Source organism: Pteropus alecto, unplaced genomic scaffold, assembly GCF_000325575.1.
Source record: "Pteropus alecto unplaced genomic scaffold, ASM32557v1 scaffold3, whole genome shotgun sequence".
NCBI lineage: Eukaryota > Metazoa > Chordata > Mammalia > Chiroptera > Pteropodidae > Pteropus > Pteropus alecto.
The window spans coordinates 52,267,703-52,287,743 of NW_006442484.1; the positions used below are offsets into that span (position 1 = coordinate 52,267,703).

At 31.0% G+C, this 20,041-nt stretch overlaps 1 protein-coding gene and 1 pseudogene across 1 annotated transcript in view; both read left to right on the forward strand.

Moving 5' to 3' along the window:
• ZNF804A (zinc finger protein 804A) overlaps positions 1–20,041 on the forward strand; it is a 234,246-nt gene that overhangs the window by 60,997 nt on the left and 153,208 nt on the right.
• LOC112470840 lies at positions 6,785–6,903 on the forward strand (annotated as a pseudogene).

Below are 20,041 nucleotides of genomic sequence, written 5' to 3' on the forward strand. Positions count from 1 at the left end.
TAAATGAAGTTGTTGCCAGACAGAATTATGTAGACACTGAGTCTTCAGATAGAGACCCTGTCTTCATAAGAATGTCTCTACTGAATGTCCATTTATTTCTCCCATTCACTGTATTTTTCCTCCTTATCTCTGTAGTATAACCTCCCAACTATTTTCTCATAAAAATCTTAAAGTTCTGATTTCATTTCTAACAGATCACTTGTAACACTTTTTTAATTCAATATGAATTTGTTCTTATTATACTCTAGTCATTTATTATATACTTTGTGGGGTTCTGGAGAGGAAAAAAGGCATAGCAGTCCAAAATCAATGTGCTTTGCAATGCTACAGTCTAGTTGGGGAACATACAGTTCACTTTTTTGAGGTAAAATCTGGGTTTGGTGTCTTTAATATGTGTTTGAGTGATGACTTTGGCATGAAGATATATTTTGTCTCTTTTGCCTAGTGTTACCAAATTATTTAAACATCTTTGTATAGAGCATATGTTTCCCATATGTTTTATGTCTCTTACCTGCCTAGTTTGTGAAGACATTCATTTAGGTTTCAAAGAATGATAATGAAACAAACCAGATCTAAATGACAGTATTTGTATTAATAATGGTATTTTATTTTTAGAAGTGTTCATATTTAATAAATATTAAATACATCAATGGAAATAAATAAGCAGCAGAACAAAACTATGCATTTCCAAGAAATACCTATACAACTATAAATCATTGAATTAGATATTCATTCATTACATGTTAAATAGTATAAATTATAAATTATACATTAAAATAACAGTTGTTTAAAATCCACATAAATGAAATATAAATAATTAAATAAAATTAAATATTATTTATATTTCTAAATATACTCTTGAGTATGAATAATGACTATTTCCTGTTGATAATTCTCACCTTAAACTTTTTGGAGTATTTGTAAACTAATTCCCAGCTCTGCTCAAACTCTTCATCTAATAATCTCATTCTTGATTGATTACTTGGAAGAAAAATTTTTAAATACTAATTTCTTTTTTATTGTTTTGCATCAATATTATTAATATCTTTGATTATCTTTATCTTTTTTAGTCGTAGCATAAAGGTAATAATTTGATATGGTTACCTGTATGAATTTCAATATATCATGTTTACATTCCTGAGCTGCAGGAGGTATTGTTCTTGCAATGGCTGCTGTGCAATGCAACAATATTGTCCTAACTACAACTCTTGCAGCTATGATCTTTATACTTTATAAACTATAATTATGTGCTCTTTTGTATTAATTAAATAATTGAATTACTATTGTAAATTATTCTAAATGTAAATACTTTGGAACTTAAAGTCAGCAGAATATACCAGAATCCTGGAACATCTCTAAAACTTTATTATAATAATTTTTTAAAAGCATAGCCCAGGATTCAATTCATTTAATTTTTAAAATACCAAATCGAATATGAAGTTGTATCTTATTTCAGAGAACTACATAAATACCTACACACATGCAAACTTCTGCTATTGAAAAATGATTTAAAATTCTACAAGCAAAACATTTTCAAAGTACTTAAAGGTAACTATTCAAAAGTTTTTTAAAAAGATAGTGAGTAATAAGTTTTAAGCAGTTACAGCAGTTATAGATAACACTTAAGAACTGGCCTTCAGGTATGTAGACTTAAAATCACTATTTTTATGTAATATTTGATGATTATGAAACTGCCCATAAGAATGCTAGAATGCACAGGAAGCCTGCCTTTATGGAATATGTGATTTCTATGTTCCTATTTCAAGATTCTTTTGAGGAAAAAAAAAAAAAATCTACTCTCTTAATCTAAGCAGCTCACCTATAGAAAGAATTCGTAAAGATAGTAATGTTAATTTGGACATATTGACTTGAGTTACTATATTAGTTTACTCATGCTGTTTAACAAATTACTATACTTTTAGCAGCTTAAAACAACACACATTTATTATCTCATGGCTTGATTCTTTGCTCAGGTTCTCTCGAAGTCACAGTCAGGTATCAGAACTGCTAAAATCTTATCTGTAGGATCTAGGGAATAATGCACTTTCTTTTTAAAAAAAAATGTATTTTTATTTTTCAGTTACAGTTGACATACAATATTACATTAGTTTCAGGTATACAACACAGTGATTAGACATTTATATGAAGCGATTACTCTGATAAAGCCAGTACCCATTTGACATCATACATATTTATTACAGTACTACTGACTATATTCTCCATGCTATCCTCTACATTCCCATGACTGTTTTGTAATTACCAATTTGTGCTTCTTAATTCTCTCCCCGTTTCACCTAGTGCCCCCTCCCCTGCCCCCAACCTTTTCAATCTCATTCGGGTTATTGGCTAAATTCCGTTCCCTGAGGTTGTAGGACTCCGGTCCTTGTTTCCTCATTGTCAGTCAGGGGCCACTCTGCTCCTGGAGGCTGCCAGCATTTTTTCTCACGTGGCCAGTCTCCATCTTCAACTAAGAAAAGGCACATTGTGAGTCCTTCTCATGCGTTTAATTTTAATGACTTTCCCCTCTGCACATCTCTTTTTCTTCAGCTATCATTTCTGCCTCCCTCTTCCACCATAAAAGGCTCTTGTAATTACTCAACCATATAATACAGGATAATCTGCCTATTTTCAGATCAAGTGATTAGTATACTTAGTTACATCCACAAGGTCCCTATTGCCATGTAACATAAAATATAACCATATGAATAACACCAAGAGGTGGAGATGACAGAAGCCAAAATTCTGCCTACCGTAGTTACTATCCAAAGATTTGTACATTTAATACAAGGTGTTTATTTATTTTCAAATGTTTCCTTTACCCAATAACAAACACATATAGAACAATTTTAGTGTATAAAGGAGAATAATTGAATGTGAATGTACATTTTATTTTAGATTTTAATACTGTATATTATAAATTGATTTTTCAAAATAGTCTTTTAAATTAGTATCGCAATATATTTTTTTTCCAGAAGTTAGGAAAACAGATTGATTTCAAAGCATACACAGAAATAATAAAAAGCATATTACATCTATAAGTACAGTATTATAATCTATTACACCAGATTCAAAATACATATACCCTAACTTTTTAACTATTCAAATTCAATGGAAGCAACATGTACAAATAGCAAAATGAACAATTAATGCCTGAGATGAAAAATTATATCCATACACTCCCAATTTTAATTTTATACTATACAATTAAATGCTGTGGTAAAATGATTTTGTGGTAATTTTGTATTGCAGCAGTTGTATGAATATGTTTCTTCATGATCAGCAGAAATTCTAAATTTCCAAATTGTATGCTATCATCCCAGGCAGATTAGCCTAAAACTTAATATGTACTAATTAGCCAGAGGAGAGGTAGGGAAATTAACTTGACACATTAATTTGCATTTACAGTATCCTTATAATGTGCATGTCCATGGAGAATTTATTAGTTATTCTCTTTGCATCAATATCAAAATTTACTTCTGAGGGTGTCTGACTTGAAAGAAAATATCTGTTTACAAAATACATTGAAATGAGATTGCAATGAAAATTGCAAATAAAAATTAAATTGCAGAAAACGTTGCCATTTAGAAAGTGGTCCCATAAGATAATTGCATGGAACATAAAATTTGCTAACTACATATAAATTTAGGTTTTAATTGTAATAATGATGCATTTAACTTTCAAATTGAGGATCTAGGAAGGCAAATAATCCAAAGTAGCAGATAATTTAAAACTTTTGTGAAATGTGCTTACTTTAAAATGCATAATATGAGGAGGGAATCTAAAAGTTTGACTATAATTTGAATTTTAGTGCAATACACTCTGTTTTCAACAAATGCAGCCCTTTAAGGCTATCTTATGGATTTATTGTATATAATTCATTAATTAGTATCATCTTTAGTTGTTAAACAAATATTCTAATTTTTTTGACGTTTCAAGATTGAGATCTATAGCACCGACATTCATTAACTTTCAGTAACATTATTTCTTTGATTCAATGAATATTCAGCATTTGTGAAACACCAGTGATTAATTAATGATTTTAAGGTGTCTATTCTTCCTTTGACCTACTTAGCCAGTGTAAGAGTTTATTTTAGGTAAAGCTTATCACAGACATATTGACATAGAATCATTTATTTCATCTAAAATTTTAGTTGAAGATCTACTGTGTCCAAGGCACTATCCTAGGATCGATAAGGATATAATAGTGCATTTTATAGGAATATTGCTCTCTAAGAGAATTACATAATGAAAAGGGCCTTTAAACACTCATGCACATATTAGAAGAAAAAAAACTGTTAAAGAGTTAAACTGAAAAATTTATTTGAATTAGATTGCTTCTTTCTTAGGTTTTTAATTGTAAAATAATACAGTTAGCAAATCTATATAAATCTCAGTGTTTTTATATGTAGCACGGTGATTTATATGTAAATTCACATATCAGAAAATTCTGTAAAGATTAAATGAAATATTTTTCATGTGAAAATTCTTTAAAATCTCTAAAAAGTTATTGTATAATTTATCCAACCAAAATAAAAAGCATACTTTTTCAAAATATTTTCAAATTATTAAAAAACAATCTTTAAAAATGTCAAAAATCAATGCTCATAATCTTAAAATCAATGCTCATTGCTTTAAGGCAATATGATCTTTTGGAATATGTACTAATTTTTGGTGTTATCTAGTTCAAAATATTTTTTTGAAGGTAAAAGAATCAGTTCTAAAAAAATGAGCTCAGGTTATCTCAGGCATCAATTAAAGAAGTTTAATTTAAAAGTCTGTAAAATCCCATAACAATTCAAAGACATTCTTTTCTATGTGTTTATAATTATAAATAAAATACAATGATATTTTGTTTATTTTTTCTTACAATTGCATTTACACAGAACTTCAAACTTTAGTTGATTACTTAATTAAAATAACATTATTTCTTTCACCACCTACCAATTTTCATTAAAAAAACCTATGATTTTCTTCTTTTTCACAGTAAAACTTGGCAGGAAATTTAGTTGGTAGAAGCAACAGGAGCCACTCAGAAGGTTTGAAGAATTATAGAATACGCTGTTTTGGGTCATTGAAAAAAGAAAAATATATTTGTTTTTAGAGCTATTTGGAAAGTTATGCTATTTGACTGCAATGATCAAGATTGTACAAGATCAAACAAAGGTCAATAGCTTTCCTGATTGAAGTTGTCTATTATTTAAAACAGCTAGAGAGAATAATGTAAACTCATAGAGGATATACTATATCAATAGGAATAATTAATATAATTTTTGAATATAATTCATTAACATTGTCATTAGTATAGCCCTATAGTTGATGAACCTAGGGGTTATACTGTGGAATTTGTCATTTAAGCTTTTTTCATGGTCAGCAGAACGTCTAAGGGACACCATTCACCATTTGCTAGTAGTTCGATGAAGAGATATTGAGCCTCATACCTGGTCTCCAGCTCATACCTACTTTGCGAGCCTTATGAGGGATATTTCCTGGTTGTTGCTAAAAATGAGAATGACCACTATGTCTCCTTTTACTGTATGAACAGGGGGTTATGAGACAAAGAATAAACTATATAAAACAATTCATGTAGTGACAATCATGGCATAGTCTCCAAAGGATAAATAACAATTTCCATATTTATGCAGATACACTGGGTACAGTTTTTTTTTTTCCTAAAAATGCAGTCACATGAGGTTTTGCGTCTTTATTCATTAAGTGACATAAATTACTTGATACAAATAAAGTTCTTATATATCATATAATTGTTTGTTGGTTATGGATCTGTCTTTCTTCTTTTGATTGTGAGTTCTAAAAGAAAAGACATAGTTTTCAATCACACTCTACCTTTTATTAGCTCTGGTTCCCTGGACAAATTACTGGATTTTTTTCTGAGCTTTAGTTGTCTTTTCTATGGAATAGAATTGATAAACACTTTTTTGATAATATATATTTCTTAAGTTAAAACATGTAAGGTATGACAGACAAAATTAATTCTAACAATTACTAATTTTCTTCTTTGCCACTATTCTGCTATATGAGTAGCTACTATCAACACTGAAACATTGAAAATATCACAAGTAGTCACAAAATAACTGAATACGTCAATGAACACATAAATAAGGGTATCTTTTTCAAACTCTTTTATAATTAAAGATTTTAATATTAACTCTTGAAATCATGTGTTAGTGATCTTTCTAGATGATTTAGTTACCAAATCTAGTTTCCTATATCAGTGAATTGGTGAATGGAACAGTGGATGATTGTTAATGAGCAAAAACCAAATGCAATAAAGTAAGTCTGAATGAGTGAATAATTCATTCCATCCACATTTCCAATAAAAAATAGACTCTTCCTGAACAAACAGAAGATATGGGATAGTTTTATAAGTTATCATCCAGTGCTTACTTGGTATTAGGAACTTTTATAAATGCATAAGTTGTCTCATTTAACACACAAAAATTTTGTGAAGAACATTCCATTATTAATTTCACTCCTACTATTCAGTGACAGAGAAACTCAATCTAGGGATTGAATTTCACAAACACGCATACACACTTACAAAGGAGTCAAAATTTTTTTCTCTAAATTTGTTTCAACTTTTTAAGGAAAAAATATGTTACTTTCATATTTGCATTCATTACATTTTTCTGAAAAATATGAATAATTTCTAGGTCCAGCAAAATTTTCTTGCTTTCTCCTATCTTCTAAGTTGTATTTTTTGTTAATTATTTTAGTGATGGCCTATCACTTTTAAACTATCTTCCTCTTTGTACATATGAAAGTTTGAGTCTCTGGCCATGCCATCCTGAACAAGCCCAATCCCATCTGATCTCGGAAGCTAAGCAGGGTCCAGCCTGGTTAGTACTTGGATGGGAGACCACCTAGGAAGACAAGGTGCTTTAGGCATAAAAAATAAAAAATAAGGGAATGTAAACTGACAAGGTCCTTGCAATCTGTGAGGTCAACCAAGGATTGCTTCACCTAAAAAAAAAAATAAAAATACTAACTAACTAAAAAAATAAAAATTTTTAAAAAAGAAAGAAAATTTGAATATTTCTACTAATTTTTGATGCTAGTTTAACAGGGTTAGAATTTCAGTTTAACATTTAGTTTTGCACAACATTGTGATGATCTTAGTGCATGTTTTTCTGGCATTGTTTGTATTGCATGAGAAATCTATTGTTAGCCTATTTGATATTTCTTTTCAGATAAATATTTATTTTCTAAATGATTTACATTTCTCACTATTAATGTCATGTATTATCAATCCAATGCATTCAGTTGTTTATTTGTTTTAATTTGCTGTATCACCAAATAGTGTGTATCTTTAGTAACAGTATTCCTATCATTGTATTTCTGGAAAATCTTAATTTTTCCTCCTAAAAAAGGGCTTCCCTAAAATTTCCTTTATTTTCTTCTTCTGGAACTTCATTGAGACATATGTTAGAGCCTGCCAACTTAACTCAGTTGCTGGCTCTTCATGGTTTTATTCCTCAATTTTATGTATATACACATATGTATATTGCATCTGGTAATAGTTAATCAATTTATAAATTAATCAATTAATTTATAAGTCATAAATCAATTATTTTATAAATTATTAATTAATTTACAAATTTAATTGATTGATTGATTGATTGATTGATTAAATAAATTGAATTCTCTAATTTCTTGACTGTGACTGTCTTAGATACTGTAGTGTGTGTGAGTTACTTAAATGACTATATATATTTTATTTACTATGCTTTAACCTTTCTACTTATCCATAGCTGTTGAATAGCATGTAATGTTTTCTTTGTGTAAATGCTATACTTTATCTCTTTAAGGATTCTAAATTTACTTGTAATATTCTATATTACTCTCAAATATGTTCTAGTGTAAATACATTTCTATTGATTATTTGTTGGTATTCATTCTCTAATGTTTGAGTTTTAGAATATTAGTTATAGATTCACCTTGAATGCTTCTGTGTGTACATGCTTGTGTGTGTGTGTGAGAGTGTGTGTGTGTGTGTGTGTGTGTGTGTGTGTGTGTGTCTTCATGTTCCCCCTGTTTCTTTCTCAGCTCCCTTCTTCTTGCCTGGTAGATTTGCAGTTGCCTTCTCCTGGGGTAATATTAGACATATTATGGATTTGGTATTTAATCAATAATTAATTAATTCAGGTATTAATTGTAGACAGAACTGGTTTATCTGCCTTTTTAAAGTGATCAGGTTCATATAATTAGTCAGCTCCCCAGAGAGTGATCAGTTCAGGCTTTTCAGCCATTTACTTGGATGGGAGTGTGTCACCTGAGGTTTTTTTTCGAGTCAGTGAGTGCAGACGCTTTTATTTCCCATCTGTGTCATTATTATATTGGCCCCTCTCTATCGACTGTTGTGTCTATTCTGATCTCATCCAAGGAGATTAAACTGTATAGAGCCGATCAATCATCTTCCTTGCCCTCTGACTATGGACTGAGTTCAGCCATGGGAAGCCTCAGCCAGTGATGAATGGAAAGGAGAGAATGGCTGAGGTATTTATTGCTTTAGATACTTTCCTGAGTCATCAGAAGAGATTGGAGATGTTCTGCAGAGATATTGGTTTTTTTTCTCTCAACCAAATTGACTACTTTTTCACTGTACAACCCTATCCTTTCGTGATGTGGTAACCACTGTTCCCCTCTATTACTTGGGGTCCAGGGTGATAACAGCTTTCTCTTTTGGGTACAGAGTAGTCCTAGTGTTTTTACTCTGTCTTAACATTACTTGGCAATCAGTCCCTTTATTAGACCTTCACAAATTATCTTACTATCATTGTGTCACCACTTTCCTGGCGAATGATTTATAAACCATCTCTCTGCAAAACTACTCATCCTTTGCTTGATTCTGAAGCCATATCTCACTCTTCTGCAGGTTCAGATTCACATCTTTTTTTTCATAACCGTTAGGTGAAATATTTAATTTAGTTTATGAGATTTATTATAATGTGCTGTTATTCTTTTTCTAAAATAATTATCATTGCTCCATGCTTTGAACATGGGGTGGAGTAAGTCATTTTTTCATAAATGAAATTAAAATGTTGTATTGACTGAGGTCTTGACTCCCTCTACTTATACTAAAGTTTCCAAGGCCGGGGAAACTTAAGATACCACACCTGTAATAGGTGGAAAGAAATTTCAAATTATTCAAGAAGCTATTTATAGAAATAAAGTTAAACGAGTGTCCCCAAAGGCTGATGAAATGACACACTAGAACTCCTAAATGGTATGGGAATAGTAGAGTATAAGGATAAATGTAGGGTGCTTTTATAATATCCTTGCTTGTTGCATGTATTTTATGTCTGAGAGTCCCAACAGATTCAGAACAGAAAACCAGATAAGCGTATGAGAAACGAGATGAATTTGACCGTGGTTCCAGATTCAAGCAGAAAGAGACTAGAGAGGTCCTGCAGAGATGGCTCATCAATCAGCATCCTTTAGGGAGGGAGAGGGGGAGGAAGGGAGAGAGAGAATAAAGGAGGGAGAGAGAAGGTGGGAAAAGGAAGCAAAGAAGAAAAATCAGAACCAACTTAATTCTAGTGTTTGTGCATTCCCTACCCCCTAAATAAAAAGAAAGGCATTGCTTGTGTTTCGTATTCAAATGCATTTGCTAACTCCTTTTTATGCTTTCTAAGTAACATATCTATCCCTTCCCAATGTTTAGTATCTCCATTGCTCCATTTAGCCTTGTCTTTAATTCAGTTACCTTTATCACAAGTCAAGGTTGCACATTTACTATATTTTGATTCCTCAATTGCCAGCAAAGCTTTGCTTTGCTTAAATCAGATTCAACTGTGATGAAATTTATGCAGAATAAATGTTGTATGTGAAATCAACTAGTTTTCTAAGGCCTATGAGATGTGACAGTATTCTGTTTACTGATAAATTACAGTGTAGCAAGAACAATGCTGCAATAAGTATTGATTTCTTTTGTGCATAGAAGTCATTTTGCTACAGCTTGTGAATTGCCTTCATGAGCTGACAATCCATTAAGAATTACTTTGTATATCTCTTCCTTTATTATTTCTTTTTTTAAAATGTTTTTATGCTTTACTACCTTTAAAATAGATTGCCAAAGAAAAATGAGAAAGGGAAAACTTAGTAGTAGCACCACAATTAGGAGGGAAATAAAAGACCTTATTAGGTAAAACTGAATTTCTGCCACTACCTCCAAGGACAGATTGTAAAGAAAATAACTTAAAAAGATTATATTAAAATATCTCATAGAGAAATAAGTAATAGAGTGACTTGAATTCTATTCTAAAATCAATAGTTTTACTTTGACATATTACTTACAGCCAGCACACAATATCTTACCTGCTATTGACATTATTGTAGTTTTATTTATTTCTTCAGATCAGATCTGATATTTTATGTGTAAATGCAAATGAGACACTTAGTTTTAACTCCCACTATTCTAAACTGCCAAGTCATACTTTTGTTATATATTTGAAAATTAAAACATTTTATTATTGTTCGTGTTTGTTTCTATAACTTCTTTATATTATTGCATCTCAGAGCAACAATTTAAAGTTTACAATGTAGTAAAATATTATATTGTTAAAATTTAAGATTTTTATGCTATTATTACTCTTAATTTTTTCTTATTGGCTGGCTTCATCTTCATCAGATGGTGGTAGAAATACAATAATCCTGGAGCACATGAAGAAAGCATATATTTTAAATTAGCTTACAAAAGAAAATGCATCACTATAATGTATAAAGGCATGAAAACCTTAGTACAAAAAGAAAAGGAAGTATAATAATTTTGATGCAACACAACATGAAGAAAGCAAGAGAATAAATTTGAAAGAGAAAAATAAAACATCTTTGGAAATCAGAAGGAAAATCAAGATTGTAGAAAATTACTTTTAGAGTGTGGAGGAGTAATGAGAGAATTTCACTATATGCAAGTATAAAATGAAGACCATGGACAGAGGGAGCAAAGAGGAGGAGGAGATAGGGTAGAGATGATAAAGAAAGTATGATAAATGTGGAAGAAAGAGAATGCCAATTCAACTTAAAAATATTGTATTTTCCTCAGAGACAAGGACAGGAATACAAACATTCATTTTTTCTAAAATGATATAAAATGTTTTAAATAAAAAAAAAATCCTACAGATATCTAAGTAAGATGATACAAAGTGAACACTGTTTAAAACAATAAAATGCCACACGTCAGCAACTATTTATATGAATAAAGAAAAAAATCTTATAAATTTGTATCTAATGTTTACTGAGTCAATCATGAACATAAAATAATATCACTTCATTCACTTCATACCTAATCTTACACTCACTTCATAGCTAAAGCCACATAATAGTCTATTAAATATATATACCTTAACCATACATATGTGTATATGGATGTGTATGGGTATATATATGTGTAAGAATATATATGTGTAAGAATAGATATAAAGATAGTGCCCTAAGATGACAATTCTAGGAGAATAGTTGGTTTCAAACTTATTTTTAGCAGTAAGATATTTTTGCTGCATGAAATCTTAGGATAGATAGATGATAGATTAATGAATTTATGTGTGTGTAGAGAGAGATTATAGGTATATGTTTCATGTTCATATATATATGATGAACAGTCATAAATATATAATGAGAGCTATAAATAGTATATATTTAAAATCTATTTCCAATATATTATGATAAATTATTAAATTTAATAAAAGTATATGTTTAATTACAATTCAAAAATTTCCATTATATGTTTTTAGTTGTATGAGGGGTTGCAACTAAGTATAATATATTCATTTCTGGAGATGACATTAAAAGGCAGTTTAGACTAGATGACTGACTCTGAAATTAGATCTTGGCTACAAACCTCTTTCCAATTGTGTTGCCTTAGTAAGTTAGTCAGTTTCCATCGCTTCAATATCCTTATATCTAATTAGGAATAATAATCATACCTCATGTGATTATTGTGAAAACTAAATATAATAAAATGTGTAAGATATTTAGCATATAGAAGGCATTGCATATTTATTTGTTGATATTTCTGCCATTACTAATCCTGTTATCACTGTTACATAATACTCATAATACTATAATGTCTATTGTGCTATCTCCAGCCTAGCACTCTCAGGTAAAGCGAATTTTTGTTTAAGGAACAAGAGGATGTCTGAGGCTAGTAAACTTAAATCTTAAAACATACACATACACACACATAAATATCATTTTACTCGAAAATACAGATGAGTCATTAGTAGAAAATAGCTTAGGTAAAAATGTAGAAAAAAAGACTAATTACAAAGATGTATTACAGAAATATAAACATAATTTTTACTAATTCTGTGTTTATATTACCCTTGCTTTGACAATAAATTTAATTTATGTTTTCACATATAGACTCAAAAACACACAACTGTTCTTTTTTAAGAAGAAATCACACATATAAAAAACTCAACATTATTCAATATTAAAATGGGTCATTCTACCTTGTTATATATATTCGAGAATTATTTTTTTAAAATGATAAAATGAACCACTAATTATAGAGCACAAATGTAATGCATACATTGTTTTTTATATTATTTATGAAATTAAAAAGTTTTTGAACCTTACTATGGTCAGATACTATTGGAGTTATTTTTTTTATTTGTATTGTCACTTAATTCTCACAATAATTCTATTTGATAGTTATTGTTTTTTAGCTTCATTTAATAGAAGAAGAAAGTGAACTCAGAGATTTAATAATATTCTGATGGTTTTATAGCTAGTAAGTAAAAATTCCAGGACTATATGTACTTTGTTTTTAACATCTGTATTCTGCCAGTATTTTTCCTATCATTTGTCTTGTCATTGGACAAAATCCTTTTATCACTAAAGAGTTAATAAAAAATAAACATATTATCTAGCTGGATAAGCAAATGTACATACATTTTTATATATTTAATATTACTATTGTTCGGGTTTTTATGTGGTAATCATCAAAACTTCAAAAATATTTGTTAAAATCAAGTATTTACTAGCTCTTTAAATGATGCAACAATACTGAAAAGAGTGACAATATGTTTATTAATGGCTTTTACTCACTAATAACAATTACTTTTATAATAACGTGAAACTAATTGAATCCTCTTGGCTATAGTCATTATAAGTATTTCTCATAAATCATTTAGTTGTTAAATTAAAGCTGATGTAATTCCATCCCCTGAGAATATTTAGAAGTTTAGTTTTAATGAAAATGTGCTGAGAAAAAGATATTGAGGCAAATTGCTGTTGCATTAAATACTTATAATGCCTATTATATGAATTCTGTAGTAAGAATAAATATATTTTTCTTCATGTTTTTTAAACATTGAAATATTTTTAAACCATTTAAAAACATTAATGACATGTATGTATGAAACTATTTTTATTAAACACTATTTTTATTAAATAAACATTAAGTTTATTTACTTAAACTTACTGAATTGGTTTGACAGTATTAGTAAGAATAGGAAAAATTTGTGATACTTGCTATTAAGGATCAGTTAGCTTTTTATAATTTAAATGTATGCTTATAGAGATACTCACTAGATGCATAAATATGAGGTGATAAAAATGAATGGGCTTTGTTTAAACATTAGTTCTATTAATGCAGTAAAACAAAAGAAAAAATCTTATTTTTCTTTATTATCACTAGATATATCTGATCTGTTGACTTGGGTTACAACCAATTGAAATATAAAATCATTCTGGTTCCAACTATACATTATTTGTTACCTCACATAACAGGAATTTTATTTTATTTTTATTTTTAAATATTTTTTTCATTTTTCAATTACAGTGGATATGCAATATTAGTTTCAAGTATATACTATAGTGATTAGACCTTTAGAAAACTTATGAGATGATCACCCCAATAAATCTAGTACCCATCTGACACCATACATAATTATTATAATATTATTGACTTTATTCTTCATTCCTATGACTGTTTTGCATCTACCAATTTATACTTCTTAATCCCTTCCCTTCTTCACTTCATCCCCCCAACCTTCTTCCTATCTGGCAACTATCAAAATGTTCTATGTGTCTCTGTTTTTCTTTCTGTTTTGTGTGTGTGTGTGTGTGTGTGTGTGTGTGTGTGTGTGTGTTTTATTTTGTTTTTTAGATTCCATATAAGTGAAATCATATGGTATTTGTCTTTCTCTGTCTGACTCATTTCACTTAGCATAGTATTCTCTAGGTCCATCCATGTTGTTGCAGATGGCAAGATTTTATCCCTTTTTATGGCTAAGCAATATTTCATTGTATACATGCACCATTTTTTTTTATCCATTCATGCATTGATGGACACTCAGGTTGCTTCCATATCTTGGCTATTGTAAGTAATGCTTCAGTGAATATATGAATGAATATATCTCTTTGAATTAGTGTTTTGGGTTTCCACAGAAAAATACTCAGAAGTGGAACTGCTAGGTCCTTCTTTGTTTCGTGGTAAAGCTTTTTTATTTTTTAAAGTCTATTTCATCTGGTATAAGTATTGTTACCTCAACTTTTCTTTCCTTCCATTTTCATGAAAGATCTTATTCTATCCCTTTACTTTCAGTCTGTGTGTGTATTTCAATTTAAAGTGGATATCCTGTAGGCACATATGTACGAGCCTTGTTTACTTATTCATTCAGACACCCTTTTTATTGGAGTGTTTAATCCAATTATATTGAAAGTAATTGTTAATAGATATGTAGATATTGCAATTTTATTATTCATATTTTTAATCTTTTTAAAGAAGTCTCTTTAACATTTCTTATATAACTGGTTTAGTGGTAATGAATTCTCTTAGCTTTTTCTTGTCTGGGAAGCTCTTTATGTGTCCTTCGACTCTAAATGATAGATTTGCTAGGTAGAGTAATCTTGGTTACTCTAGATAGGTCCTTGCTTTTCATCACTTTGAATATTTTGTGCCAATCCCTTCTGGCCTGCAAAGTTTCTGTTGAGAAATCAGCTGACAGTCTTATGGGAGCTCCTTGCAATAAGTGCTTTTCTCTTGCTGCTTTTAAGACTCTCTTTTTGTCTTTAACTTTTGGCATTTTAATTATGATGTGTCTTGATGTGAGCCTCTTTCAGTTCATCTTGTTTGAAATGCTCTGTGCTTCCTGGGCTTGAATGTCTGGGTTAGGGACGTTTTCCATCATTATTTCCTCAAATAGGTTTCCAATTTCTTGCTCTCCTTTTACCTTCCAGAACCCATATGATGCGAATGTTGGTATGCTTGATGTTGTCCCAGAGGCCCCTTAAAGTATCCTTATTTATTTATTTATTATTATTTGCTATTCTGATTAGGTGTTTTCTGCTACTTTATCTTCTGAATCTCTGATTTGATTCTTTGCTTCATCTAATCTACTGTTGATTCCCTCTAGTGTATTATTCATTTCAGTTATTACATTCTTTATTTCTGACTGGTTCTTTTTTATATTTTCTATTTCCATTTTTTATGTTTCCTCTTTGTTGAAGTTCTTACTGAGATTATTGAGCATCCTTATAACAAGTGTTTTAAACTCTGCATCTGGTAGATTGCTCATCTTCATTTTGTTTAGTTCTTTTTTCTGAAGTTTTATTCTGTTCTTTCATTTGAGACATGATTGTTTCATCATTTTGGCTGTTTCCCTGTGTTTATTTCTGTATATTAGCTAGAGCTGCTATGTTTCCTTGTTTTAGTATAGTAGACTTATGTAGTAGGTGCCCTATGTAGCCCGATGTCACAGTCTCCTTGATTACTTGAGCTGAATGCACCAGATGTGTCCCTTGTGTGGGTTGTATGTGCTTTCCTGCTGTAGTTAAGCCTTGATTGTTGTTGGCATGTCAATAAGAAGGATTGATCCTCAGGCTGATTGGTTGCGAGGTCTAACCATGACTACAGTAGAGGAGCTGTTGTGCAGGGGCTGACCCTACAAAGTAGGATGCACTTTAGCAGGACTCTGGTGCCTGCCATTTGGGTGTCTTTTGTGGAGGTGGTTGGATGATGCTCTGATGTTGTCTAAAGCTGGCCGACGGATCTGTTGGTTCATGGGCCTCTTGGGAGCAGCTCTGGTGCAAGCCAAGATTAACTGCTGCCTGTGCCCTGCCTGAGGTACTTGGTCTGAAATATAAAGTGATCTCCAGAAGATTACTACTTGTACTGGGCTTGGTGGTGCCTGGAGAGCCTGCTCTTCAAACTGAGGCTAGCTGCCTATAATGCCAGACTTAGGGCTGCTTAGTAAGAGATATAGTACATGCTGAGGTCAGATGCTGCTTGTTTGAGGTTTGTGAACATTTGAGAGATTTTAGGAAAGTCCTCAACATGAACTGAAACAGGCTGTTTGTGTGGAAAACCACTAGAAGCGTCTTGAGTGAGCCCAAAAGTTGGGTGGGGCAGAGTCTCAGGGAGTCACCAGGGCAGGATGAATGGTGTTAGCCATGTTGACGGAGTCTCAGATATGGCGATTGCCTAGGAGTGCAAGCTGGGAGGGGGAGGGCTCAACAAAAGAACTATGGCTTCTGTCAGAACTTTTGTCTGAGAGAAAACTGCCTTGCTAGTCTTTACCCTGAAGAAAGATAGTTCGGTTCCTGCTCATGTGTCCATGGTGCTTTTTGAGGTGCTGCCCCAGCACCAGAGCACAGATTGAATGAGTCCCTCAGTAAGTAAGTCCAATTGCAGGCCCTTTAAAAGGAGTGCCTGAGACTCCAGCAGAACTTCATCTCACTCATCCTCAATCTCCACTGGTCTTCAAAGCCAGAAGTTATGGATATTTTTCTTCCCAGCACTAGAACCCTGTGCTGGGGAGCCTGGCGTAAGGCTGGGACCTACTTGCTCCTCCAGGAGTACCTCTGCAATTGAGATATTCCTCCTAATTTTTAATGAGCACACGTGAATGTAGGATCAGCCAATTCTGCATCTCCACCCCTCCTACTAGTCTTGATGTGGCTTTTCCTTCTGTATGTTCTTAGTTATAGAACTTCTGTTTGTCTAGACTTCAGGTAATTCTCAGTGATGGTTGTTTTGTACTTTAGTTGTAATTTTGATGTAGTTATGGGAGGAGGTCAGCATGGCATTTTTCTACTCCATCATCTTGACCAGTAGCTGTTTCTCATGTAACAGGAATTTTAGAGCTTAGAGAAATTCTAGGTATGGTTGATTAAGGAGATATCGCCAATAATGTAATTTTCTTCTAGTTGTCTGGCCTGCCATTCTTGATGTTGATTATGGTGACTGCAAACCCAACATTTAAATAATATCTAAACAACAAAAAAGAATCATCTCTTTCTAATAGAGGCAGATTCACCCCTTACCTTCACATTTCATTGGCCAGAGCTGGTTTGCTGAACCAATCCCTGGAAGAGAAATAAAATTATCATGAGCAATGTACATGGTATATAATCATCTGTATGGAAAAGATGTTAGGAATTAACTTCAATGCCAATAATGCTGAATATACAAACAAATAAACAAACATGCAAGGAGGGGAAAAATCTAAAATGATCTATTGAGGTAGTAAATCTCTCTATTGCATCTTGCAAAATTTACACATTTTAGCCACATCATTCTTGTTTCATTTCTTGATTACTCTTGAAAATAATTTAGTTGTCTGAGGAATGTTAAAAATTATATTTTCTAGGTTTAATATGATAATTATCTCTTTCTACAATTTATTGTACTTATTTATTTCCCTGAAAAACTGCCCCAAAGACTTTGATTTTTCAGAATATTGCAAAACATCACTTTTTTCCCTTCAGCGTCAATGTCTAGAACGGATTCTGGAAGTACAGTATAAGTGGAAAACATATACAAATAGAGGAAAGGTAAGAGTGAAAAAAATAAAATTAATAAAATTGAATACTAAATTATGAGCATGATCATACATCTAAGAATAATGAATATCAATAAATAATTTAATACATATTTTAAATAAACTATTCTGGGATTTTTTCTTTGATATAGCAGACTTTATTTCATTTGTAATATTGTATTATGCTTATCATATGTGCCATTAATGTCTTCAGTAATGCCTAATTGGGGCTTCATCATTGTCCTTTGCTCTAGATAACATCCTGTACCCATCAGTTTCTTTTGTAACATGTAGGATTATTTTTCCTCAGTAACCTTTCATTGACTGCCAGAAATGCCTATTTTCTTGATTGTCATTTCCTTATTTAGTTAGCTATTCCTTTAAAACATAAGTCTGTTCAGATGTAATGATAAGCAGGCAGATGGCTCTAGAGTGATTTTTTTTTTTTTTTTTAATAAGGGGGTAGCTTCCTCTGAAGATGTGGTTCTACAACCATCATGGCCCAAGGTCTAATGAATGATTTGTGAGCTTATACAGGATGCTTTTTAGTCCCATGAAGACAGGAAAAAAGTTGAACATAAAACACTGATATTTAAGAATAAAGAACCTGCATTTCTATGTGAATGTTGCATTTCCTGACAGCAGAGGTACATAAACCACATGTATAGGTAAGAAATTGAGTTTATGTAAAGGAATAGAATAATATTATTGCTGTTAATAACTACTCAGTTAGTTCACTTATGAGAAAATTGAAATTATAAAATCATTTATTTTATTACAGAGTTAATGAAATTCTATTTGATTTTATTGAGGATCTTTACTCATGGCATATAAAATCTATTGTCCATTGTATGTATGAAGACTGTAATTTCTTTTATTAGAGAATATTGTGCATTTGCATGATGAAGTGAATGATTAGTGGATATATTGCTGGAAGTTGTTGAAGGTAAATACCTATTTATATTTGATTTATTTAGCATTTGTTGTTATTTCTCAAGATATATAGAGAGTCAAGTCAAGAGAACAGGTAAGGCAATAATGAATATTGAAAGATGTCAATATGTTGTAACCTTTGAGGAAATGAAAATATGTATTAGGATTCATATTTGTTTAAAAGATTTAATACAAGGACTAAAATTCACCTTGTTTGAAAGATAACATGTATAACGTAGTATGTTAGAGCTGGGAGGAGTAGGAAATGGTAGAGTTGCTGCTTAATGGTTAAGAGTTTCTGCTATATGTAATAAAAAGGTTTTGGAAATAGTGATAACTAACTACATAACATTGTGAATGTAATTAATGCCATTGAATTGTATACTTAAAAATAGTTAATATATTTTTATGTTATACATACTTTACAAAATAAAAAATAGACAAGCATACCAAATGTGAAAATAGTTTTATGAATATACATGAAATAAGTACTTCTAAATCATAGCATAAATCCAATATAAAATAAATAGTAGCATGAATCATGTACTTTCCCCATTTTTCTCTGCTGAAGATGCTAGGCAGAGTTTGCAGGCAAAGATTATGTACTAATAAAGTAATCCTATGTCTGTCTCTCTTTCTCTGTTTCTCAGTCTCTCTCCACAGTAAATTTAAAATATATTTTAATATCTGGTATACACAATTCATCATACTTTTTAATAATAAGCTAAATATTTTAAAAATGATTTTTGGGTTACTAAACCTCTTTTTTTCCCCTCAGGCCACTAGGTTCCTCCTAACCCATTAGCAAAACTCATGCTGAAGGTTAGGGTTACTTTGCCATTCTTGCTTATTTCAGTATTTTAATCTTTTTTTAAAAAAATAATTCTGTGCTTTAAATTTCCCTCAGTTTACAATGCTTCAAAATTATTTACAATGTTTGCTTGCCTACGGATATAAAATTGTTTTTGTTCTTTGGAAAAACTCATTTTAATGGATAAAGCATCATGAACAATTAAATGAAATAATGATGCATCTTTGTGCTAAAAGAAACATTTAAAAAAGTTATAATGTAAAACACACTAATGGTACTTTTAAACATATTTTTAAAAATCTCAGTTTGAAGTACACTACATATTTGCCTATTCTAGGAAAAATCAAAAGAAAAGAAATGAATTATAGACTGAAGTGTATATCTGATACCATTAAAATACCTCTAATTTTTATGAAGAGATGATCTAGATCTTTTGTCCTTAATAATCAATAAATTTATAGAATCACATAGATGTAGATATGGATCTACACTGCTTATAGTATAAACAAATAAT